At 41.9% G+C, this 26,153-nt stretch overlaps 1 protein-coding gene and 1 pseudogene across 19 annotated transcripts in view; one reads left to right on the top strand and one right to left on the bottom strand.

The window, feature by feature from the left end:
- The window catches only part of TRERF1 (transcriptional regulating factor 1), a 229,467-nt gene extending 203,729 nt beyond the window's left edge, over window positions 1-25,738 (bottom strand). For 5 of the 19 annotated variants that reach the window (XM_027127256.1, XM_027127255.1, XM_027127254.1 and 2 more), the window contains exon 1: window positions 12-3,565. The gene's annotated coding sequence lies outside the window, so the exon portion shown is untranslated. Of the gene's footprint in view, window positions 1-11; window positions 3,575-8,165; window positions 8,262-25,682 lie in introns of those variants that run through there. The other 14 variants (XM_027127251.1, XM_027127245.1, XM_027127244.1 and 11 more) reach the window with 9 other exon arrangements.
- Window positions 15,251-17,510, top strand: LOC113630917 (40S ribosomal protein S3 pseudogene; annotated as a pseudogene).
- Window positions 25,739-26,153: the final 415 nt, after the last annotated feature.

Here is a 26,153-nt window from a genome sequence, read left to right on the forward strand (position 1 = left end):
CAGAAACTTACTAGCGAGAAAGCGTGCAGGCTCTCCCGATCCTGGAAACTTACTCCCAGATATAGCGCCCGCCAGCCCCCTTTCCCGGCCCTGCTCCCCTTCCTGCCCTCCGCCGCAAGCAACTCCAAACTCTCTGCATCCAGCCACTCTCCCTCCCCGGTGGAAATTTGCAGCGCGGGGCCGCGCGCGTGCATCCACCCTCCCCTTCAGGAAACTTACTCCCCATCTGCATGCACCGCCTCTCAGCCATCGCTTAGAGGGAAGGGGGTGTGCTAGGGAGACAGAAATACATATGTATCTCTCGCCCCTCCCCCGGCCGCAGCCCACTCGGGGCCGAGCCGCTGTAACCTGGCCTTACCTTTTGCATTGCTCCCCACCCTCGCCCCCTCCCTTAACCCTCCTTATCCGCTTCCCGGCGCCCCCTTTTTTCACCCATTACCCACCCCTAGCAACCGTTCCCAAGCTCCTCTCGGCCTTTTTTTTTTTTTAATCCAGGATGCAAATTCCTCCCCTGTCAGCAAATCGACTGTCAAATTATTTTCTTGCAAAAGGAGAAAGGCGGGGTGTGGGGGGAGCAGAAGCAAAAAGGAGGGGAGGCGGGGGAAGGGAGAGAGAGGGACAGAGGAGGGGAGAGATATCCCTCCGCAGAGCTGGGTCTGGCCGCGGGCGGGGAAGCAGGAAGTAAGGTGTCCAGCGTCGCGGCCGGCGGGTCCTCCGCCGCGGCCCCCGCCCGCGCCCCCTGTCCCCCGGGGCGCCGCGCTTTGGCCGGCGCGGGCCGCCCGGCGCATTGTTCGCAGCCTCCCTGGCGTGCGCTGCCGACCTTATCTGTGTGCTCTGCCTGTACGTGAGGTTGCACCTTTTGTAGGCTGGCGAGACTCTGGACATGGATGGGGCAGGGGGCGCGGACCAAGTTGCGGCCCCGCGCGGGACCTGTCAGCCCCGGGGTGTGGCCGACTCTCTGGCAAGGCCGGAAAATCGAGGCCCGGGAGAAGGTGGCGTGGTCGGGAAGCTGCCGCCTGAGACCCGGACCAGTGCAGGATTGTTTCCTGCGTAGCCGTCCCGGTTATTGTAACGCGCTTTGCAATCTAACGACTGGGGTTTGGGTTTTATGTTTATTTTTTAAGGGGTTGCAAAGATGCCAAGGTCTAGGTGGGCTTCGGGGAAACGGTCTGCGCCTACCCCCCGCTGCATCCCGGCTTCTGTGGGGCTGGGAGAGAGGCTGAGGCTCCCGGGAAGGGGCTTGGAGGTTCGCGAAGCGCGCGGCTCCATCCCTCCGCCCCAATGGGGGCGGGGAGGGGGTGCTGCAAACGGCGCTGGAACTGCATCCCTCTGGGGAGGGGTCTCCATCTCCGCGGCGCTGAAGGCCGGGGAGGGAGGTTGCCTAGGAGAGGGGCCGGAACCGGGCGGCGGAGGGGAGGGGAAGGGGCGCGGGTGCCGCCGCGGCGCGCGCCCGCCCCTCCTCGTGCGCCATGACTGTGGAACGTGGTGCCGGGGAGGAGGGCCGGCCGCCGGGGGCCGCCTGGGGCCGCTCGGCATTGGTGCGGAAACCCGAGCAGGGAGTCGCTCCTCGCGCAGTCTCCTCCTCCTCCTCTGCGGGGGAAACCGCTGCACCTAAACCGAGAGCAGCTGCGAGCAGGGGGCAGGGCGCGGGCTGAAAGGCAAGCCAAGGGTTCAAACCTCGGCGGCGCCATGGGAGCGAGAGCCCAACAGCCCCCTGGTCCCTCGAAGGCGCGGCCGCCCTTCGGTCCAGCCCGGGACGCCAGCACTTCCAGGCGGCTTCTCTGGTCCAAGGAAACGTAAACCAAAGATGGTTGGGCTTAAACAGACTACCTCGGGCCGGGTACGGGGCATCTATCTTAGGGAGGTCCCACAAGACAGCGAGTGTTTTTTGCTCAGGAGAAAGTTAAACCATGTTTTTTTCGGTATGGGAAAATCGTTGTGCCCCTTACCCCAAATCTTCGCGCAGTATAAATAAGGTGCTCCCTCTACCCAGACTTTCGCCACTGTCCCCTCACCCCACCCCCACTCGGGCACCGGGTGTGGACAGGGCGGGGGAAGGCTATATGGGAGCTTAAAGCATGAGGTCATGGACGGAGGAGGCTGCTGCCAAAAGCGGCCGAGGTTTTTGTGTATTTTGAGGGGTAACGGTTCTCCATCTTAAGCAGTGTTAAGTTCTCCCGCAATACCCTACGAATTCTGGGGCACCTGGACCAGAGAGCCCCCGAAAGAAGGGGGGGCTCTGCGCTGTTTGGCTCTTTGAGCTTTTGGCCGGTGCCCTGCCCTTTATGGGGCCCTTCCACATAAGCAAAGAAAGTCGAGGGACAGCGCACAGTGTCGTGGGGTTTGAGAAAGACTCAGATGCTCGGCTCCGCCCCCCAGCGCCACTTTCCTCAGTCCTCGGTCATTTTCCAACCCGATTGCTTTCTACGATAGCCTCCTGCCCCTCTCCGACCCATTCTTCCCAAGTGGCTAGAAGAGTCTTTCTAAAACTCCGGACTACCCTCCTTCAAACCCCTCCCAATTGCTCTTAGAATAAAGCTTTGAAGCCCGCCCCCGCGATTTCGCCCCTACAGACCTCTCCACTCTCACAGCTCCTCCTCCCATACTGTAAGCCGGGTTGTGCTTTGTTCTGTTGTCTGGGCCTGGGGTAACCCTTCCTCCTCCACCTCTTCTTACTAACTCCTGCTAGACCTTCAGAACTTGACTCAACTGTCAGTACCTCCAAGAAGCCTCCTAAGTATACAATCTCAGCTTTAACTCCCTCAGGGAAAAAAGACCCACCTTCGACCTCCGGGCAGCCGGACTTTGCCCGGAGCTGGCCGCAGTGGCGGCCCTTTTCCAAGCGGAGGAGGCATAGCCAAGCTTGCGCGCCATCACTGACTGGGGGCCCCACCTCCTGGGAGGGAGTTGACTAGGACAAAACCTCCAAACACCCTGCTTCCGCAAGAGACCTAGGAAAAGCAGCGCAGTACCGCCCAGAAACCTCAGCCCCTACACCTCCCACCCCCCAGCACACACCCACACTCGTAATGCAAGGAGAGGTCTTTTCATCTAAAACTCCTCCCTGGGGCAGATAAGAAACCTGAGGCTTGAAGGGAGTAAGTGACTTGACCAGGGTCAATGAGGAAATTGACACCCTGGTCTTTCTTGGTCCTGAACTAGAAGGAAGGATTTGGGACCTAAAGCCTTGCTGCTGCACAGCCAAGGACGCCTGCATCACCTTCAAAGGACCCCTACATGCTTGGCCCACTGCCAACAGAGAGGTAGTAAGCCTAGTGGTTAGTCGTGCAGGCTCTGACCTTCAGTAAGTTCCTTCACCTCACTTGGTTCAGTTTCTTTGCCTGTAAAATCAGAATAATGGTACCTGCAGTGTATTGTTATTGTGAGGTTTTAATGAGTTCCTGTATGTAAAGGCCTTAGAACAGAGGCAAGTTCTTGATTATTTGTGAGTGGGGTTATGTGACCCCTCCCTTCCCAAGGACTCTAGAAAATCAGAGCCCCAGAGTCTTTACTTAGCATCAAAAACAACTTAGGGCCTAATAAACTGGGAAAGCACCCATAAATGTACAGACAGTACATACAAAGACCTTAGTTAGCCCATAGATTCAGCCCTTGACAATGCCTATGCTTGAAGACAACTCCAAATCTGGGAGCACTGGTTCTGGACTCTTAGAATGAGTGTCAGAGGGAGGATAGCTAAAGTTAAAATATTACCTTAGATCTTTGAAATCAGAGTCAAGCTGAAATAGTCTCATCCTGGTGCAAAACCTGACTTATGACCGAAGCCCTCCTAGGGCTGCAAAAATTGTAAGGGGATTATTATTATTACTATTATTATTGTCATTAAATCCTAGTTTTCCCATTCTCAGCACTTACCCCATGGTAAAAGAGGGGTTTTCTTTTTAATGCAATTCATTTTATTGGAATTGGTTTAATGCATTTACATGGTTCCAAATTCAAATAAACATTGAGAAGTCTCCCTCCCACCATGTCTGCTCCCCACCGGTTTTCCCTCTATGGAAGGTCAGAAGACATATTCAACTGTTTTCCAGCTGAGGTCTCGGGAAGAACTCCTTGGATGCCTACTTAAATTTTTATGTCCAGGGCTTCCTTCTCCAATCCAGGCAGAGTCAACACCCTACTCCCAGCCTCCCCACCCCTTCAGCCTCAATCCTACACAAGTTGTAGTAACAATGATGAGCCACAATTCCTGAGCTACTGACAAAAGCAAACAACCATTTTGTGATTCTTTCTCCTCCTTTATGCTAGGAATAATAGCTAAGGTTTACTGAGTGCTTTCTATGTGCCAGTCACTGTGCTAAGTACTAGACATGCGTTCTCCTATTTAATCAGCCCCAAACCATCATCATTAACCTTATTTTATAGACGCAGACAGAAGTGCAGGATCAGAGAGATTGTGTAACTTGCTCCAATTTGCACCCAGGCCAACCTGAGCCCAAACCCTCTCTCTTAACCACTAGGCCTCTTGCCTCTCTGCAACACAGGGAAAATTCTGGTAGCCTGAAGGGGAAGGAGTAGAATGGAGTCTTTGGACTTAGGCAGGCCTTTATTCAAGTCCTGGGTCTGGCCCCTACCAACAATGAGAACTTGGGGAGGTTTCTTAACCTCTCTGAGCCCTAGTTCACCCACCTGTGTACTGGGACCATACATTCTTCATTGGTCAAATGAAGTGAAAGTCAAATGTGTGTAAATAATGGTTTTTAAAAGGCGTAGTAAACCAAATGCAATGTTTAGATCCTGTGTGGCTCTGATGTGAATAAACCAATTGTTTAAAAGACTTTGAGATAATCAGGGAAATAAAATGTGGACTTGATATAGATGTTAAGAAATGGGACTTCCCTGGTGGCACAGTGGTTAAGAATCCGCCTGTCAATGCAGGGGACACAGGTTAGAACCCTGGTCTGGGAAGATCCCACATGCTGCGGAGCAACTAAGCCCGTGCGCCACAACTACTGAGCCTGTGCTCTGCAGCCCGCGAGGCACAATTACTGAAGCCCGCACACCTAGAGCCTGTGCTCCACAACAAGAGAAGTCTTGTTGCGTAATGAGAGGCCTGCGCACCGCAACAAAAGAGTAGCCCCCGCTTGCCGCAACTAGAGGAAGCCCGTGTGCAGCAATGAAGACCCAATCCAGCCAAAAATAAAATTAATTAGTTAATTTTTTTTAATTAAAAAATAAAAGAAATTATTAATTTTGTTACATGTGATAATGGTATTGCGGTTAAATTTCTTCTTGAGTTCTTATCTATTAGAATGCATAATGGGGAGTCTGGGGTGAAAGTATGTTTAGGATTTATTTTCAAATAATCCAGCCCCCTCCCCAAAAAACAAAAGATAAAACAAGATTAGCAAAGTGTGGATAATTGGTGGAGCTATCTGTTATACTGTTCACTCTACTTCTGCTGAATGTTTAAAATGATTCAAATAAGTCTGAAATAAATTTAAAAGTAAAGTAATTCTATTTTAAAGCACTGAAATTTAAAATGATAAGGCTTATTCAATTACTATGAAATGTTATCAGTAACTATGAAATTGTTTAAGTAGTTTGTTTTTATTGTAATTAGTCTTCATTTTTTATTTCTTAGTTTACACTTTTTCAGTACTGTTAATTAATGAAAACAAACTATTTTATACATTTAAGTGATAACAAACATATGTGCATAGATAAATGTATGTCTATACACATTTTTAGACAGATACACATGGATATATGTATTTGTATGCACATAAAACTTGCCTGTGATCTAATTTGTGATAAATATTTACTATGAAATTTTTTAAATTGTTGAATTTAAAAAATACAGTACTGGCTTATAGTAGAGATGCAAAAATGGCAATTTTGTTACTGTGAGACATTCAGAGCAACACTTATGTCTGGCAGGTAAATCAGGAAGGGGGCAGAAATGAACACTGCAGAGAGCAAGGTGGACATATCATTGTTAAGGACACCACTCAGAGGACAATGTACAGGAAGGAAAATGGCAGGACTGGGTGATGGAGGAAGAGGCAAATTAAAATTGGGAGCCAATTTTCCCTGAGAATGTGTCTCCACAGAGCTGCTTCAAAATTGCATGGATTAAGAATCTGATGCACTGGGCAAAATTCTCAACTCTGTGCTTACCAGTTCCGTCACCCAGTCCAGAACTGCTCTGAGTTTCTTCATTTGTAGTTTGGCTATAAGACCTCTCAGGCCCCTTCCAGCCATGCGGACTAGAAGTCTAAGCAATGCTGTTGCTTTTACAGGAGAAGGATCATTTCTGAGACCACACTGGTTATTTGCCTAACTCAAGAACAGATCAAAACTGAATGGAGGGCTTCCCTGGTGGCGCAGTGGTTGAGAGTCCGCCTGCCGATGCAGGGGACACGGCTTCATGCCCCAGTCCGGGAAGATACCACATGCCACGGAGCTGCTGGGCCCGTGAGCCATGGCCGCTGAGCCTGCGTGTCCGGAGCCTGTGCTCCGCAACGGGAGAAGCCATAGCAGGGAGAGGCCCTCGTACGGCAAAAAAAAAAAAAAAAAAAACTGAATGGAAATGAAACTGCGGCCCATTCACAACCAAATGAAATGTTTCAGGCCCAGTGAACATTCTGTGTACTGTTCTAGGAATAATTTTTCTGTACTCTGGATTTAAACAGCTGGAATTATTTTTTTCATATGACCCCCTTTTGAAATGCAAGTTTGTCCTCCTTGAGAGAAAATTTGCATTTCAGAGAAAAGATGAGACAGTATATTTGGTAACTCTTCAAAGAAGTGAACCCTTCCGTATAGTACTTTACATTAAAGGTGACTCTTCAGGAGCGCTTCTTAAAAACAGGGAAAACTGGAGGCATGGAGAAATGGGGGAGAAAAGGCATGGAAAGAAAATCCCAACTTTGCTTCCTGCTCTATCCAAGGCTCTGAGAGGCAACATGACCAAATCAAGGGACTGTGAGGGTAGAAAACGTCAGTGGGTGCTTTAGAAATGAGCGATGGATGTCGTTAATGCAGTGGTTGAAGAAGGCTCAGTGGTCAAGCACCAATAAGTCTGTGGCAAGTGCAAGCAGTGAAACACTATAGTTGTAGAGCATTTCTCAAACTCATGTTTCTTTGCCATCCCTGAATTTGTAACAACCAAAGCAATGAAAGCAAAAAGTCCTGGCACAGAAGAGCTTATGGGACTCCCATTTTGAAACCAATAAGATAGCATAATTTGTTGACTGTCACCTCAACCCCCAAGTCTGTTAAGGACGGTGTTGAGAGAGCAGGCCTTACTCAAGACAGGAGGCCTAACTGGTGTTTGTTTAGTAATACTAAGAGATCACTATCTCAGGCAAGTTTCTAGCCAGAGAGAGAAAGGCTATGAGAAAGCTCTCGGTTTAAGTCTTATTTGGAAGAGAGGGAAAACAAACAAGCAAACTAGGATAGTAGATTCTGTATCCAGTACAAAAATCAAAAAGCAACTCAGGGGTTGAAATCACTGCTAAAACTTCCTGCACCCGCCCAGAAGGCATGCTTGGGAGTCACACATTTCAACTACGGTACCAGCGCATGGTGGGTAGTGCTCAAGGGCTGCGGTGGCCCCCGCTGGTTCCCAAATGAGTGGCTTTGTTCCATGTAAGGGTGAGGAAGACAGAGAATAAGTGAATTTCCTACTGCAGATGCAAATCTATTAAAAAGTTTTAAATTGCAGAGTGTTTAAATCTAAGTACAGATAACAGCTACTTTTCCAGAACCCCTAATGGAGTCACATTTTTTTTTTTTAAATGGGAAGGAGAACCATTAAGACCTTGTATTAGAAAAGATCCTGGCAGGAAATGGGTGGCACACTCAACAGGTAACTGAGGAGCATTTATGGTAAGTACTGTTTACAATAGTGTGCAGTCAGGGCAGGCTTCGTGAATGTGCAGCTTGTGTGGTCACACAGGACCCTGCACTTAGAAGGTCCTGCACTGCTTAATGCCTTGCGGTCGCCATCTTGAAATCCATTGTGGTTTTTGAATAAAAAGTTCTGCATTTTCATTTTGCACTGGACCCCACAAACTATGTAGTTAGTCCTTTGTGCAGGGCTAAGGGAAACCAGCAAGGGATGGTATAGGACCAAAGAACTAAAAACAGTGTGGAACCTTTACCACCCATAAGTCAGAAAGGGCAAGAAAGAGAAATACCTGGAATGGAGGAAACGCTGTCTCTGAAGTTATGGCTGTGACTGTAGCTGTAGGAGTGGGTCACACAACACAAGTGACGGCCTTCTGTAAGAACACAACACAGAACACAGCCATAGTCAACCCACAGCCTGCAGAGAGCACAGGCAGGTGAATAGCTACCCCAGCTTCTCTCTGCCCCTGCCCTCTTACCTCCTATATGTGCCTCCCGTTGGCTGAACCCTACAGGAAGCCAGGGGCTCTGGGAGCCTGTTGATGAAATCAGTGGAGGGCAGCCTGCCAGGGCATAGGGTACAGTGGAAAAAGGTAAAAGTGAATCTGGAAAGGGCAGAGAATAGCCAGCTCAGGACTTTTACCTGAAATTTTCAGGATCATGGTTAAGAGTAAATAACATGAAAATGGAAAATTCAACCAATGAATTTCAGTAAAGGACTCTGTATTGATTATTAAAGGGTAATCATTTGGTATGCATCACGTACAAGGTTTTACATACTTTCAAAGGAAAAACAAGATGATCCAAGAATTTTCAAGAAAATTAGATGTTTGAAAGAGCCATCATTAAGTGAAGAGAGAAGCCTGGGATTTCAAAATTTTTAGAAACATTCCAGGCCCCAAAGTCAAATTTTGTAGGTAACACCCCACTCCCCTTCACCCTTAGGCCAACATCACAACAAAAAAGTACCTTTGACAGGCACAGCATCCCAAGAATTGCAAGGACCACTAGGGCAACAGCAGCTAAATAGAATGTATTCCAACCAAGGATTTGGGTGTAATTAAATATTTGTAGACACCTTTCACACATGAGGAGCATTGAAAAGCTTGTACAGAGGGAGTTCATTATGCTGCTTTGTAACTTTCTTTTCTGACTACTCAATTCCTCTGAACATTTTAATACTATTCAGATCACCTTCCAAAAAGTACATATCACTTATTAATTCACATGCCACTCAGAGTTCTTAACTATGTAGATACGGGCTAAACTATATTTATCCTTTATAATTTCCTTGAAAAATAAAGATTTTTGCTGCAAATGTGAATAAGATTGCAGGACACATTTCATCTTTTTTAAAAAGTTGAGGTAAAAGTCACAGAACACAAAATTAATCATTTTAAAGTGCATAATTCAGTATACACTGAATTGTGTAATTCACAATTCACAATGTTGTATAGTCATCACGTCTATCTAGTTCCAAAACATTTTTATCACCCCAAAGGGAAGCACCATACCCATTAAGCAGTCATTCCCCATTCTTCCCTCCCCCTAGCACCTCACAACCACTTATCTGCCTTCTGTTTTTAGGTTTACCTATTCTGAATATTTCATATAAATAGAATCATAAAATACATGACCTTTTCTGTCTGGCTGCTTTCACTTAGCATAATGTTTTCAAGGTTCATTCATGCTGTAGCATGTGTCAGTACTTTATTCTTTTTTATGGCTGGATAATATCCCCTTGTGTGGATATACATTTTTTAAATCAATTCATCAGTTGATGGGCATATGGGTTGCTTCCAGCTTTTGACAATTATAAATAATGCTGCTATGAACATGAGTGTACAGGTACTTATTTGAACACCTATTTTCAGTTCTTTTGGTATACACATAGGAGTGGAATTGCTGGGTCATATGGTAATTCTATGTTTAACTTTTTGAGGAGCTGCCAAATTGTTTACACAGCCTTTTTAAGGGAACTCTGAAATCCTTTTAGAAGCACCCATTTTACAACCACTAGATATCATACCTAGAGTAACTAAGCCCATTCTTGCCTATAAAATAAAACACATTCCAAAAATTTTTCTGTGTGGGAGATACTCTAGTTAGCAATTGACTTGAGTTCTTATAATTTATTTAGGTTATTGGTTTATAAAGTAATACATGCTCATTGGAGAAATTTTTAAAACAACACTAAGTCAAAAAGAAAATACAGATCACTTGTAACCCACTGTGAACTCTTACACACACACACTTTTTTTTTTTTTACAAAAATAGCTTATCAGAGCGCTTATCAATAAATCCAGCCTGAAATAGAAAATGAAATTAAGTCAAAGAAGAAAAACAACACAGTAAACCTGTGAATGGTAACAATTTCACATCGGAAAGCACACTTAACTAGTTTTTTCAGTTCAGCCTGTTGCTGTAATAACCTGAAGCATGATTGTATGGTTGTGTAGGATAATTACCTAGTAAATCAACTCTGACTTTGAGTTACTGAGCCTGCATATAGAAGGTGTGGTTTTGGTTTGTTTATTCTTGTTGTTTTTTTTAATCTATTTATTTGACTTAATAGTATTTGTTTTCTCCCTTGGAATTGAGTTGAGGAACACAGAATTTTGACAAACTGTCTCTTTCAGATGGATTCAGAGGTCCTACCTAGATATAGGCTCTCTTTTCTTTTCTTTACGTAAATTTATTTATTTTATTCATTCATTCTTGGCTGTGTTGGGTCCTCATTGCTGCACGCAGTAGGCTTTCTTTTCTTAAATCAACATATAGTAAGTAAAATTGACGTTTGTGTGTGTACAGTCCTATGTGTAAACATCATCACAATCAAGATGCAGATGGTTCTATCACCTTCACCCTAAAAAATCCCTTTAGAGTTCCGCTCTCCCCCCATTGTAACCCCTGGAAATCACTGGTCTGTTCTCCATTACTCCTTCACTTGGCCTTCTTCCTAAATGTCATAGAAATGGAATCATAAAATATACAGTCTTTTGAGACTGGCTTCTTTGACTCCACATAATGTCTTTGAGACTCATTCATGTTGCTACATGTAATGATAGTATTTCATTCCTTTTTATTGCTCAATAATGTTCATACTCTACTAGCAGTAATATTTATTGCTAAATAGTATCTTTTCTTTTTTTTTTTTTTTTTTTGCAGTATGCGGGCCTCTCACTGTTGTGGCCTCTCCCAATGCGGAGCACAGGCTCCGGACGCGCAGGCTCAGCGGCCATGGCTCACGGGCCCAGCTGCTCCGCGGCATGTGGGATCTTCCTGGACCGGGGCACGAACCCGTGTCCCCTGCATCGGCAGGCAGACTCTCAACCACTGCGCCACCAGTGAAGCCCCTCTAAATAGTATCTTAATGCTAAAGAGTATGAATGTACTCAGTTTATCTGTTCACCCATTGAAGGATCCTGGGGTGGTCTCCACTGTTAGGTGATGATTAGAATAAAGCAGATATAAACATTCATGTGCAGGTTTTAGAGCGAACATAAAATTCATTTCTCTAAGGTAAATACTTAGGAGGGGGATCATACCATATCATATGGTAAGTATGTGTTTAACTTTATAAGAAACAGGCAAATTGTTTACCTGACTACCATTTTATATTCCAAGCAACAAATGAGAGTTCCAGTTGCTTCACAACCTCGCCATCAGTAGATGCTGTCAGGCTTTTGTTGCTATTGATTTTATTTTCATCCTAATAGCTATGTAGTAGTATCTCATCGTGATTTTAATTTGCATTTTCCTAATAGCTGATTGTATTGACCATCTTTTCACGTGCTATTTTCTCTTTGGTGAACGTACATAGACGTTTAAGTCTTTTGCCCCTCGCCTTTTTTTTTTTCCATCTAGCAAACTACATATTTCACCTATTTATTTTACTTATTGTTTGTCTCTCCTATTAAAATGTAAATTCCATGAGGGCGGGGGTTTTAGTCTGTGTTGTTTTTGCTCTAAGGGCTATAACTGAAAATGCATGTAATTTATCTATCAACTATAACAGTGCTTCATACATTGTAGGAAAACTACAATAATATTTGTTGAATAAATGAGCATTTATTGCATACTTACTATGTGTCAGGGACCATTCTAAAAGCATCCTAATATTTTCAGATTTTGTTAGTGTTGTTGCTATTTTATTATTTCATCAATAATTTTTATTTATTCTTTACAAGTCTTTAATTGTTCAACAAACACACTGAGTCGTTGCTACCTTCCAGTTACTATGCTAGGGCTTAAGAATAAAGTAAAACCTTAGGAGGTTTAACCTTAGGAGACAGGTTAATATTGTAAAATAAGAAAGGTGCTGTGATAAAGATATGCACAGGAACCTGGCAAAGCACAGTGGGGGAATACGGAATTCATATTCTTAAGGGTCAAGGAAAGCTTTCTAAAAGAGCTGATCACTTAAATCAAACTGAAGTGAATAAAATGCTTAGTTTATACTTTTCCTATAATATTAAACAGAATTAATTTTAAACCTCGATTACTTTGTTCCCATCTACAGTAATGTAAATTATCCAGAAAGCACTATATTTTAAAATGGCATTGAAAACAAACAAACAAAAGGCATTGGTCTTTGTTTCGTATCAGGATAGGTACCTTTGTTTTAAGGATTATAACAATTAAACTATAACAAGATGTTCTCATTTTTTATTGGGTTGTTTGTTTTCCTACTATTGAGTTTTAAGAGTTTTTCTAGATACAAGTCCTTTGTTGATATGTGACTTGAAAATATTTTTCCCCAGTCTATAGCTTTTCTTTCTCTTAGTGTCTTTCACAAAGCAAAAGGTTTTCATTTTAATAAAGTCCGATTTGTCAATTTTTTTTCTTTTATGAGTCGTGCTTTTAATATCAAGTCTAAGAAAACTCCCTGATCCCAAGTCATAAACATTTCTACTATTTCTTCTTCTAAAAGTTGTATAGTTTTACATTTTACATCTATGATCTATTTTTGAGTTAATTTTTGTATAAAATGTGAGACTGAGGTCAAGTTTTTTTTGTCTTTAGCTTTTCGTGGCATACTTTTGCATATGGATGTTCAGTTATTCCAACATCACATATTGAAAAGGCTATCCTTTTTCCATTTAATTGCTTTTTTACTTTTGTTAACAACTGACATTTTGTGACTCCATTGCTTGATATATTCTGATCCATTGGTCTATGTCTCTATCCCTCCACCAGTACCACAGTGTCTTAATTATTGTTCCTTTACAGTAAGTTTTAAAATCAGGTAGACTGATTTCTCCCACTTTATCCTTCTTTTTCAAAATTGTTATGGCTACTCTGGTCCCTTCAACTTTCCAAATAAATTTTAGAATCAGCTTGTCTATATCTGCAGAAATCTTATTGGACTTTTGATTGGAATTGTATTAAATCTATAGATTTCTTCAGAGAAAATTGACACGTTCAACTAAATGGGATCGTCCAACCCATGAATCCAGTATGTCTCTCCATTTATTTATGTCCTTTGATTTCTCTCCTCGGTGTTTATAGTTGTCAGCATACAGATCCTGCACAAGTTTTGTTCAATTTATACCTAAGTATTTCTCTTTTAAAAATTTTAAATGAAATATATATATTTTAATTTTGATTTCCAAATTGTTTAAGCATGTAGAAATATAATCTTCTTTGTGAGTTAGCCTTATCTCTCGCAGTTGTGCTAAACTCATTTATTAAGACTTTTTCGGTAAATTCCTTGGGATTTTCTATGTAGAAAATCATGTCACCTGCAGATAGGTACAGTATTCTTTCTTTCTAATCTGTATGCCTTTACTTTCTTTCTCTGCCTTACTGCACTGACTAGGACTTCCTGTACTATACTGAATAGGAGTGTGGATAGAGGACATCTTTGCTTTGTTCCTGACCTTAGGAGAAAGCATTCAGTGTTTCACCATTAAACATTACATTAACTGTAGGTATTTTGTAGATGGGCTTTATCAAATTAAGGACATTTCCTTCTATTTCTATATTGCTGAGAGTTTCTATCATGAATCGATGCTGGATGTTTTCAAATGCTTTTTCTGCATTGTTTTGATATGCTCATGTCATTTTTCCTTTTCAGTTTTTTAATATGGTGAAGTACATTGATTGATTTTTGAATTTGGAGCCAGTCATGCATTTCTAGGATAAACCCCACTTGGTCACGGAGTAGTATTCTATTTATATATTGCTGGATTTGATTTCCTAGTATTTTTTTTTTTGAAGATTTTTGTGTACTGTTCATGAGGGACAGTGGTCTATAGTTTTCTCTCCTTGTACTGTCTTTGCCTAGTTTTTTGGTATCAAGGCAATTCTAGCCTCATAAAATGAGTTGGGAAGTGTTCTCTTCCCTTCTATTCTCTGGAAGAGATTGTGTAAAATTGGTGCTATTTGTTCTTTAAAAGTTTGGTAGGGCTTCCCTTGTGGCGCAGTGGTTGAGAGTCCGCCTGCCAATGCAGGGGAGACAGGTTCGTGCCCCGGTCCGGGAAGATCCCACACCCGCGGAGCAGCTGGGTCCGTGAGCCATGGCCGCTGAGCCTGCGCGTCCGGAGCCTGTGCTCCGCAACGGGAGAGGCCACAGCAGTGAGAGGCCCGCATACCAGAAAAAAAAAAAAAAGTTTGGTAGAATTTACCAGTGAAACCGTTTGGGCCTGGAGGGTTGTTTTTTTTTTTTTTAAGGTTTTCACCTATGGATTCCATTTCTTTAATATATATGTTGCCTATTTCTTCTTTGTGTGAGTTTTGGAAGTTTGTGGCTTTTAAGGAATTGGTCCATTTCATCTAAGTTATTGAATTTATGTGCATAGAGCTGTTCAGAGCACTGCCTTTTAATATCTGTGGGGTCTTTAATGACATTGGTAGTTTGTGTCTCTTCTATTTTTTTAAATTTTTAGTATGGCTAAAGTTTATCGATCTCATTGACGTTTTCAGAGAATCAGCTTTTGATTTTATTGATTTTCTTTAGTGTTTTTCAGTTTTCAAGGTCATTTTTTCTGCTCTTTATTATTTCCTTCTTTCTGCTTGCATTTGGTTTGTTTTGCTTTCCTTGGTTTCTTAAGATGGACGCTTAGTTGTTGATTTGAGACCTTTCTTCTTCTCTAAGGTAAGCTATTTTATAATGCTATAAATTTTGCTTTAAGAACTGCTTTAATTCACCCCACAAATTTTTATGTGTCCTGCTTCATTTTTGTCCAGGCAAAAATATTTTCTAAGATACATGTATCCCAATGTTCATTGCAGCACTATTTACAATAGCCAAGATGTGGAAGCAACCTAGATGTCTGTCAATAGATGAATGGATAAAGAAGATGTGGTACATATATACAATGGAATATTACTCAGCCATAAAAAAGAACGAGATAATGCCATTTGTAGCAACATGGATGACCTAGAGAGTATCGTACTAAGTAAGCCAGACAACGACATATATCATATGATATCACTTATATGTGGAATCTAAAAAATAAAAATGATAGAAATGAACTTATTTACAAAACAGAAAGAGATTCACAGACATAGAAAAAAACTTATGGAAAGTGGGGGGAGGGATAAATTAGGAGGTTGGGAGTAACATATACACATTACTATGGATAAAATATATAACCAACAAGGACTTACTCTATAGCACAGGGAACTATACTCAATATCTTGTAGTAACCTATAAGGGAAGAGAATCTGAAAAAGAATATAGCCCCTAGTCCCCTGAGTCTCTTTCCACTAGACCCCCTTTACTTTAGCTTCTCCTCCAGGAAACCCTAAACCTTCCTTTAATTTAGCTACTAGAGAGTTAATGTCTGACACCACAAGGAGTTTACTGGACTCAGCTCCAGTGCTGTGATTGAAACTATTCTGATTGGTCAAGGCCAGTGCCTACCGGTCATTAAATATTTGGAATATCACCTCTGCCGGTACCTTATGTTTGTACAGCATTTTATAGTTTACAAAAGATATTTACATATATCATCTTAGTTAAGCTTCATGCCGGCTCCGTGACATCAGTACGAATTGTTATTGCCATCATAAAATATTTTAATTATAAAATTAACCATTAAAAAATAATAATAATAAATAAATAAAATTAACACATATTAGTGTGGAAAATGAATGATTATTGGGGACTCTCTGCTCAGAAAAATTATCACTTACCCAAGATCATATGGTTATAGGAGTTTGGGTCTAAACTCCTAACAGCTTCAAGAATTGTCATATCTTAAGTGCTCGGTTTAGGGAAGGAAGATTTCACTCTGCACTGGATAGATCTGGGAAGGCAATTCCAGGAGGGAGGCACTGAGCTTGTATTGAGGAACCAGTGGGATCTGGTTGACAGAGAGGCAGAGCAAGGATATTCTACTCAGGAACAGTGTGAAATGTGGCCCACATGTAGTAAAAGATCCTATTTCCATGATCATTTCAAGACACCTTCTCTGGAGGTGTTGGAACTGAAATTCTCCAATGTTGAGTCTCAAAGAGCACCTGAGGCAAAGCTCTCCTCTCCTACCTTGCTTGTTCAATTCTGGAGCCGACGGAGGAGACAGGGAATGGGCATTCTGAAGCTGCTGAAGCTGAATTGTATTTATTGGGTCATTTTTCTCCTTCACACTTGGGTCCCTCCAGATAGAGCAAGTGGTGAAAAAGAAAGTGAGGAAGTCTGAAGTATTATTCACAGCCCCTCAGCTGCTGTTACCAAGTCCACACAAAGGCTTATCCAAGGAGAGAATGGTGCTCTAGGCCACCATAGTCCTAAAGTTCTTTGGGTGTTCGTGCTCTGTCTGCAATAGTAGTGGGAACCATTTGCTCACATCACACTCCTTAGGTCACTTAACAGCAGCGCTGGGCCATTCCTTAAGGTGCTGCCAGGTGGCAAGATGGCAGCGTCAACTTCCAAGATGTCGCTGATGGCGTCCTCAAGGTTGAACTGAACAAGTGTCTCACTCGGGCGCTGGCCAAAGATGACTACTCTGGAGTTGAAGTCCGATTTACACCAACCAGGACGGAAATCATTATCTTGGCCTCCAGGACGCACAATGTTCTTGGTGAGAAGGGCTGGCGGATCCAGGAATTGACCGCTGTGCTTCAGAAGAGATTTGGCTTCCCTGAGGGCAGTGTAGAGCTTTAGGAGGAAAAGGAATATACGAGAGCTCTGTGCACATCACCCAGGCGGGATCTGCAGTACACACTTCTAGGAGGGCTTGCTGTGGTGTGCTGAAGGTCATCATGGAGAGTGGGGACAAGGGCTGCTAGGTCGTAATCCCTGGGCAACTCCAAGGACAGAGGGTTAAATCCATGAAGTTGTGGATGGCCTGATGACCCACAGTGAGGACCCTGTTAGCTTCTACACAGACACCACCGGGTGCCATGTGCTGCTCAGACAGGGTGTGCTGGGCATCAAAGTGAAGATCATGCTGCCTTGGGACCCAAGTGGAAAGACTGGCCCTTAAGAAGCCCCTGCCTGACCACTGAGCATGGTGGAACCCATAGATGAGACACTGCCCCCTGTCACCTTCCCCATCCCTGAACAGAGGGAGGGAAGCCATAGACGCCTGCCGTGCCAGCAAGTACCCACTGCATAACACAGTCTCCTTGGCAGCTGGATTTGGAGTCTGATGTTGCTCTATAAAGACCTTTAATAAAATCTTTTTTTTTTTTTTTTTTTTTTTGCGGTACTCGGGCCTCTCACTGTTATGGCCTCTCCTATTGCGGAGCACAGGCGCTGGATGCGCAGGCTCAGCGGCCATGGCTCACGGGCCCAGCCGCTCCGTGGCACATGGGATCTTCCTGGACCGGGGCACGAACCTGTGTCCCCTGCATCGGCAGGCGGACTCTGAACCACTGCGCCACCAGGGAAGCCCTAAAATCTTTTTTTAAAAAAGTAGGGTTGCATCCAGGTTTCATGGAGTCTGAATCTTATACAATCTGGGGCCTCTTTTTTTTTTTTAATTTATTTATATTTTTGGCTGCACTGTGTCTTCGTTGCTGTTCGCAGGCTTTCTCTAGTTGCAGCGAGCGGGGGCTACTCTTCGTTGTGTTGCGCGGGCTTCTCATTGCAGTGGCTTCTCTTGTTGCAGAGCACAGGTTCTAGGTGCACGGGCTTCAGTAGTTGTGGCACACCACACGGGCTTAGTTGCTCCGCAGCATGTGGGATCTTCCCTGACCAGAATCAAACCCGTGTCCCCTGCCTTGGCAGGTGGATTCTTAACCACTGCGCCACCAGGGAAGTCTGGGGCCTCTTTTTTTAAAAAAGAAAACACAATTACAAACAGAAAATCAGCTATAGAACTTTGGAAAGAACTTGTAAGTGAGGGTCCAGAAGCTTTAAGTTCATTAGCAACCCCGTTGCTTAACATGAATAACAGATCTGAGAAAAAGAAGGGAAATGATTCAATTAAATAGCGCAGGATTATTGTTCTCAGTATATTCACCTCTGCTTAACCATAATTTTTAAAATCTGCTAAAAGAAAGGGAAACTATCCAACTAATGGCACGGGAGTATTTTTTTTGATGGTACCTGTGCTCCCAGGCTTTTTTTTTCCTCTCTCTCCCCAGTACTTTTAAAAAGTTTTATCGAGATATAATTGACACACAAAAACTGCTCATATTTGAAGTATATAGTCTAAGTTTTGAAATATGTAGACCCCTGCAAAAGAATCACCATAATCGAGATAATGAATATATTCATCAGTCTCAAAAGTTTCCTCATGCACCTTTGTAATTCTTCCGTCCAGCCCCTGCTTATACCTCCGCCCCTATTTTTTCATATATTTTAATCTGCTTTTCTAGTTGTTTAAGGCAAAAGGATAAATTTGGACCCTGTTGTTTCATCTTGTCCAGAAGTAGGTGCCTCCAGGCTTTTTTAACACAGAGACACATATAATCCACCCAAACATAAAGAGGTGAAGAGATGCTCCTTTAGGGTAAGTATGGTTTTGAACAGAGGAACTAGAAGACCAGTAAGGTTTTGCACAGAGGATCTATAAGACCAATAAGAACTCCCCCATCTTAATTAAGGGCAAAAGGGGAGGAGAACACACCTAAGAGGTGTCCAGTCCAGATGGGTCTTTCTTTGCAAACCCACAGATGCACTTTTGAGACGTAATCATCAGTGAAGCAATCACATAAAAGAAGATGACATTTTCTCCCATTCTTGACTTGTCATAAACCCACAATGAAATTAATTTTGGTTTCAATTTATGTGTCTTGGGTATGAGCCACTGTTATGCTGAATGTACTTGTGCCTGAGTGAAGTTTCTATATGAGTTCAATAAGTGTTCGATTCTTCAGTGTTCACTGAGCACCTATACGTATACTGGGGATTTGCAGAGACCCTTGCATCCTGCCTCGCCCTCTGCTTAGTCTCTGGCAGGTTTATCATCCTAAGGCTGGGCCCAAATGCTCCTTCTAGGGCCACTCAGCCTAGTCATCTTTTCCTTCCAAAGTACTTGCCAACTGTGCATTTAGTTCTCGGTGAACACTTTCCTGAATAGCTTGTCTTATTGCTAAATGTTTTTCCAATGTAGGTATGAATGAGATCATACAGCTCTTAAAGGCAAGTCCATATCCGTACTACTTCTTAGCACCTGTGCCCGCATCACAGAGCCTAACACGATTTGATATACATTTATTTTACTTTAATATCCTTATTATATAATTAACTCTTGTTCATAATGAAAATGTTCATTATGGAAATGTTAGGTGATGCAGACAAGCAAAAAGATTTAAAAATTAACCATAATTCCAATATCAGAGAATAACTGCTGTTGACATTTTGTATAGGGTGTACAACAAATAGGATGTATAGAGGACCTAAAGTTTTAATGGAATAAATTGAAAGATACACAACCACAAGTTAGAAGGGGTAAGAGGATGCAGTGACATTTCTTGAGATGCCAGGAAGACGATGTGCTCTTTGTGGCCCAGGGCGGGCAGCATAAGTGTGCTTTAGAGACCTGGCAGAGCGTGCTGTCCAGAAAATATACTTCTCCCACCAGTTCTTGGAATCCTTATAGCAGGAATAAAGTCCTTCTACAATAGTGTTAAAACAACTTCAGGAGACATGTGGTCCCCGAACCAGCAACATCAGCATCACCTGGGAACTTGTCAGAAATGCAAATTCTCAAGCCTGATCCTAGACTTAACTGAATCAGAAACTCTGGTGGTGGGGCCCAGCAGTCTGTGTTTTAACAAGCCTTCCAGGTGATCCTGATGCACAATAAAGTTTAAAAACCACCATCCAAGACTGGGAGCTATCTTGTTCATTGTTGAGTTCTCTGTCTCAGCACCTGGTGCCTAGAAGGTCATGAAGAATCTGCTAAATCGAGAATACAAATACCCCTTAAAGATGCATCACTTTTAAAAATTATTTTTATTATGGTATTATTTCTCATCGAAATATGTAAAAGATATAATGAGTACCTAGTATATCCAGCACTATCTATAGCAAATTAAATCTTAACAGTTGGCCACATTTCCTTTACATATTTTTTTGGAGAACAAAATCATTGCAGATACAACTGAGAGCTTTCTGTGTGTCCTCTTCCCAATCTCATACTTTCTCCTTCTTCAGAAATAACCAAGATCATGAATAATTAATCATTCTTATACATGCTTTATGCTTTTACTGCATATTCATGTATCTATAAACAGTATATGGCATTGTTTTGCAGGTTTTTAAACTACTTAAACGGTGTCACACTCTACATACCCTGCAATTAGCTTTTCTTCATTGTTTTTGAGATTTATCATTGTGCAGACACAAAGCTGTGATTCATCATTGTAATTGCTGTATAATATTCCCTTGTATGAATACAGTGATATATGAATCTGATCTTCCATTAATGGCATTTAAATATTTCCAGCTGATTCAGTTTTTCACTACTAAAAGTAATGCTGCCACAAACATATATATCTTCAGGTACAAACAAATAGTTTTCCTCTAAGGTATAGACTTGAGTCGATTTCCTGTGATGTAGGATTAAGAGCATTTCCAATCTTAATAGATAAAATCAAATTGCTCCCCAAAGTGGCTGTACCAATTTCCCCACTCTTTTCCGACATTTGGTATTGCTGGAGTTTTAGACTTCTGCCAACCTGATGAGTATGAAATATCAATAGTATCTCATTTGTATTATAAATTTCTCACTACCTTAATTTCTGGTGAGGCTGAGCACCTTTTTGTATGCTCATAAACCATTTGGATTTAAGAGATGTACAATTAACACATATTCACACGGAAGTATAAATCGCTAACATAGCTCTACTTCTGAAAGTGATTTTTGATAGGGAGAAAGCCTGAGAGGGAAGAATAAGTGGGAAAACCTCTGTAGGGATGGGAGGAGATGGCGTGGGGAGAAGGTAGAGGTATCATTTGCCTTCCTCAAGGTCCTTTCAGGGCTGGTCCTGGCCAATTGTCACATCAGCTGTGTTCCCTTCCCCTAAAAGCTGGAATCCCTGGGAGAGGCTGAAGGAAAGTGGAAGTTGTAGTAAAATCTTCACTGAGGAAGGCCTTTTCTGGTCCTGAGTTTTTCAGGCTTCTTGGATTCAAGACTAGTTAAGCCAGTGGTTGTCAATGAGAGAAATACATCCCTACTAAGGTATGTTGTGGAAATTTGGGGGGATTTTTGATTATCACAATGATCAGGCGTTACTGGCATTAGGAGATTGGGACCAGGGGTGCTATACCTCCTTCCATGTATGAGACAGTACTACCCACCAAACAATTTCCATGAATGTTCCGCACAACTTTCAAAAGCCCATTTATATGGGTGGAAAGCCTGTTCTAATGATCAAGACTAGCACCTAACTCTTTTCCACATAATCACCAAGTGTACTGTGGGTTTACACTGATTTTTCCAGGAATGTAAACTACTATTTAAACTGAGAGAAGATTCTAACTTTCTTTTGCTCAGCATTGACAACTTCATTACGTTTTCTATTATAGTTAGGCCTCTGCATTTTATATAGTTTTATGATAAACAGCTCTTCTTTTCTTTCCCCTTTATATGTGGACATTATAATTATTTAAAAATTTTGTGTGTAGAATGATCATATTACCTATGAATTTCATTTTGGTATAGAAAAAGGACATTACAAAATGTCTATTGGGAACCAGTGAACTAATAGTTCCTTGTTAAGGAAAGCTAGGCTAAGAGAGTAAAAAAAAAAACGCTAACTTACCCCAAGATGCCACAGTTGGTAACTGAGAGACCTACAAGACCCTTATAGGATGAATCTAAAGTGCTTCCAAAACCAGGGGAAAAAAACATTGGTCCAAATCTTTAAATGGGAAATTCTATCATAGAGGACCTTATAACTAAAAAGGAGGCATAGATGAGGCCTGTCCTGGGGTAGACTCAAGGAAAATAATTTCAGAGGATAACTTATAAATAGGTCTTAAAAGAACAATCTCACGCCACCAGGGCCTCTGCAGAAGGTTGTACAGCTGTGCCCTGGCTGAGGGGACAAATGGAGTTGAATTCCACCCTGCATTCTGCTCACCAAGATGTGTGCCCAAATGAAGGGTCTACCTTTTAAAATTCTGCACAAAGGAGGTTATTCACACACGGCCCCATGTGCAACCACCACTATCTCTGCTGGTTCACACTAAAAAATCGGCTAGTTTTCATCTTCAGATCCAAACCATCATTGCTAGCAATATATTCTTTATAACAATGTTCCACTGATCTAGAACAAAAGCAATTTAAAAGCCTCAGGCTGTTTGTTATAATAGAATTTTCCTCATGTGAAAGAGTAAGCAGTGCTGTTGTATTATTAATGGAGTTTTATTGTTTTTTCCACCAAGTTGACAGTTTTAGGATCATGTTGGTACGATTTATTCTACTAAATGATTAGAATACTTCTGTCACATTTCTATCTTCCTTTTCTAAATTGGAAATATTTGTATTCTTGCTTCAAAGTCCAACATTTAATGAGATTTGAACTTGTTTGCTTTGTGTTGAATGGGATTAACCCCCCCTCCCCCGCCAGAGCCCACTCTCAAGTCTTTGTGTTGGGGAGGCCCTGGTTATGTGGGCAAATGGGTGGTTATTCTCAGCAATAAAAACGAGCAAATAACATGAAAGCACCCATACCTCAAAAAGCAGAAGAGTGACCTCTGTTTGACCTTGAGGTCTGTGCGCTGAAAAGTTCCTTAACAGACATAACAAGCTTCGAGCCAGAGAGAAAGAGAAGAAGATTGCTTACTTTCTGATTACTTTGTTTAAACCAACCTCCTTTCTAGTTTATAATCCTTTAGGGGAGCATATTAAGAAGGGGTGGTTTAAGGTCTGTTTAAAGTGGAGGAGAATCATGAAATAAACAATTAATATTTAGGAAAGGGACCCAGAACCCTGTATTTGTAGGATTTTTTCTTCCCCCATTTAATGAATAATAGCCTTGGGCTGTGGTCTCGGGCATCCCATGTATTTATTTTGATTACTGTTGTCATATATTCACTGGTTACACTCTTTGCGTTATTTTGGACAATCCAAAAATTAGGAGAACTCATTAGAGTAAATAATGCGACCATTTCTGCTGGCATGAGTTGTGTATAGAACACAGGAGTGTCAATTCCAGTAACAGGGAAGCAAATTCAGTAGTCACATTTTATCCTGGCCAGGTGGTCTTGGAACTTTTGCCTGGGGTAATTTTTTAAAAATCAGTCCTATTCCTTGCCTTTCAGCCAAAGACTCCATTACATTGCAGCTTAACATTTGGTCTCTGTTGCTCCTACCCGGAGGCTGTTCTGCATTTTCCAGCTTCTAGGCTTCTGCTCAGGTCAGTGCCTCCTGCTGGGATGACCTCCCCAGGCTTTTGTGCCTATTGACTCCTTCTTATCCTCAAAGGGGAGTTCAAATCCCAGTTCTTCCAAGAATCAAACTGCCTTCACACCTGTTCTTCCTCCTCCAAATTTCGGCAACTCATTGCTTAGCCCTTCCCAATATATGTTCCTCGTGCTGCAGCTAAGACCCGACACAGCCAAAAATAAATAAATAAATAATAAATACATCTTAAAAAAAAAAAATCATTGTATCACCAGCAGTGCCTGACACAGTACATGATAAATTCTGAACAGCTATCTGTTAAAACTTGAAAATATTTTCCTTCTGACTCATAACAGTTTTCATTGTCATTAATGTTACAATTTCTCTCTTTAAAATCATGCCCATTTGTCTTATGCTCCAGTTTCAAAATCTGGTATTGTTAAAGTTGGTACTGCATAAAAAGTTTTTTATGCTTACAGATGAAGTCACTTAAGAAATAGAAGAGATAGCAAGAAAAAATGGGAGGAGGCCATTATTAGATAACAGAGAGAAGGAGGAATGGCGCAGAGGAGCCCATGTAAAAGATGTCTTTCATTGGTTTAATTTCATCTGACTAATTTTGCTCCATTTCAGGCAAAGGAGAAACAAGGCATTTATACACCTGTACAGTTCCCTGTAGCCCCGCCTTCTTTCATTTACTTGACCTTCTGATAACGACCTACTTGAACCAGCATACGTGATCTATGATAGGGACCCCAGTCACTTAGCAGGAAGTAGTGCTATAGAAGTTTTGAACCATGCTATCCAATGTATCGGTCAGAACCTGGTCAAGAAATCAAAGCCATTCCAGCTCTTACAAGAAAGAAAAGATACTGTTTTTGAGAGTGTGGGATGATGATCACTTTTTCCCATCTTTCTACTGTCTTATGTCTTCCAAAGTTTCCACAATGATCATGTACTACTTCCATAATCCGAGAAAGTAAAACAAATTATATTTTAAAGACGACGCTTATTCCAAAAACTTAAGACGATCTTCCCATATTCTTGGAAGAGAAACACATTAAGCCACTGTCAGTGATTAAAATAATCGTCAAACTCTTCCTAGGGATCTGTATGTTGACCTTTGACAAATCACTTAACTTTCCTTTGCAGCCCTTTGGCTGTCTGAAACATTGTCACACGTGTGCCTGTTCTTTCACATAAATGTGGCTGGGATTAATGAGGTCACCATTTCTAAATGTTCTTCAAGATCCTTCCATGGAAAAGCATTTTGCAGGAACAAATGATTATTGCCCTATTTCCTTGAACATCGATGTCTGCCAACCTTGAATAAAATTTTATTTAGAAACACTCTTCCCTATGTCTTCCTCCTGAATATAGTAATTGTTAGGAGTAAATGGAGGAAGAATTCTCTTCCAAAGCTATATAGAATACGTGACAAATCATAGCTTTGTCATTTTAAGGAAAAACAAGTTTAAACCCAAGTTTATAATTTTTCTTTCCATTTACCATGTCCATGCTCTCATCAAACTTATGTACCTTGGGGGCAAAATGAAATGGGAAGCTTAAAATTTTTTTGTGCTCTTGAATTTTAAATATGTAAAAAGCCAGAACTAGAAAAGGACCTTGAAAGTGTATCTGATTTTGCATTCTTCCTTCAGATAGATGAACAGGTAAACTATCAAAAACAAGTTTCAGTCCATTCCATTCATAGTCTCTAGGAATCAGGAAATACATTGCTATCCCAGAGAGTCTTCTCCAGAATTTAAAAGTGAATATTATATTCATATTTGACCAGAATATCTACATCTCCAGCCTCACAACTGCCCTAGAAAGCTCCCCTAGAAGAACACCGGTACATGGAATCTTTTATTAGAAGCCCAATTACACATAGTGAAATGGTAGGCATTGTGGAAGGAGAATCTCACAGGTCCCATCTCTGGCTTGCTATAATTTTTGATTGAACATGAACAGGCACACCTGCACACAAATGGTAGAGGTTTTTTAAAAAATCAAATCTATAGCTAAGTGAACAAGGAGGTGTTCATGTCTTACCTAAGGAGCCTTCCACTGGCCAGGTAATGGATTCTGTCCAGGAAATTCATTTACAGAGGAGAGCGACTTTCTGTAAAATAAGGGAATATTTTTTTCCAAATATTCTTCCAAAAGGGAGAAGGATTGATGAAAAATTGAGTTGAAATCCAATCTATTTGAAACCCATATATAAAATTTGGTCATTCATCCTCTTTATACCCCAATAATTATACTCATAATTATGATTCAAGCCCCTAGCAAACTCCTTGCTATAAATAACCACACATATCCCCCAATGTGTTTGAGAAGCTTCTTCTTAGTCCACATGTCATGGGTCACCTTTCTCCTGGACCCAGCTCCTTCTGCTGACTGATATTGCTAACCATCTCCATCTAGGGGTTAGGGATTCCACTTTTAGTTGTAATCCTTTGCTCTGAGCCTGGGCACCAGCTCTTTCCTAACTTCTCCCAGCAACACTGAGACTGAGATGTA

The sequence above is a fragment of the Aethalodelphis obliquidens genome, unplaced genomic scaffold (assembly GCF_003676395.1).
Source record: "Aethalodelphis obliquidens isolate GAN/ISIS:26980383/991018 unplaced genomic scaffold, ASM367639v1 scaffold31, whole genome shotgun sequence".
NCBI lineage: Eukaryota > Metazoa > Chordata > Mammalia > Artiodactyla > Delphinidae > Aethalodelphis > Aethalodelphis obliquidens.